The following is a 1,225-nucleotide window of genomic DNA, read 5'->3' as shown; positions in this document are numbered from 1 at the left end:
CTGTGGTCATCAGTCCCTTTGACTTAGAGCTACTTAAACCTGACTAACCTAAGGACATGACACATATCCATCCCCGAGGCAGGATTCGAACCTGCGACCGTAGCAGCAGCGCGGTTCTGGACTGAAGCGCCTAGAACCGCTCTGTCACAGCGGCCGGCGCGGTTTCTGTTACTCAACAGACGAGGTCGGCCTATACCCTTTTGTGCTGTACATTTCCCTTCACGTTTCCATTTCACTATCACATCGGAAATACTGGACCTAGGGATGTTTAGGTGTGTGGAAATTTCGCGTACAGACGTATGACACATGTGACACACAATCACCTGACCACATTCGAAGTCCGTGAGTTCCGCGGAGCGCCCCATTCTACTCTCTCACGATGTCTAATGACTACTGAGGTCGCTGGTATGGAGTACCTGGCAGTAGGCGGCAGCACACTGCACCTAATATGAAAAACGTATGTTTTTGGGGGTGTCCGGATACTTTTGATCACATAGTATATGTAGCTCTCAGCCACATTGCGTTTACTGGCCCTGCTGACCTTGATGACTAGTTCGGCTCTCCCATTTGTAAGGCAGATCTACGTAAAGTAAGTGGAAGATTGTCATTCTTGAATACTGGTGGGGTGTCATACAGTAAGTCCGTAAGGTTCTTACATTGCATGTACTTTATCTTCTGCTGAAGATACCTTAGGCGAGGAAGCACAACTTGCCTTTGCTTTCTTACTGTCACTTAGATGTATTTCTTAAATTTATTTCGATTATTCTGATCATCATGTGCTTGTAAAACAGTTTTGTTAATTTACCTTTTTAGAAAATTATCCACGACATGCTAAGTATGCATTCATTATATTCCGTTTCTCTGGTTCTGTCGGAAGATTTAACAAGTACCTGCTGCCAGTGTTCTGCACCATAAATTTCATACTGGCAGTGATATTAGTTTATTCGATGGTCTCCAAATCTGGATTACACCAAAAGAATGTCCACTCAAGGAGTTCTTTCCTCATATGGTTCACAACCCAGAGACAGAACCTTATAACAATATGGCTCTTATTTTACCAACCATAATATTTTATTTATTTATTTATTTATGCATTTATTTTACCTGGCAAGATTAGGGCCTTCAGGCCCTCTCTTACACCTAACCAGGCATACTCAGATTGAACGAGTTACAGTTTCTACATAACATTAAGGACATATAACGTATTATGCAGTATTGATGTTAA

Source organism: Schistocerca gregaria, chromosome X, assembly GCF_023897955.1.
Source record: "Schistocerca gregaria isolate iqSchGreg1 chromosome X, iqSchGreg1.2, whole genome shotgun sequence".
Classification (NCBI taxonomy): Eukaryota; Metazoa; Arthropoda; class Insecta; order Orthoptera; family Acrididae; genus Schistocerca; species Schistocerca gregaria.
The sequence above is the reverse complement of the archived record's forward strand: the minus strand, read 5'-3'. Positions refer to the sequence as shown.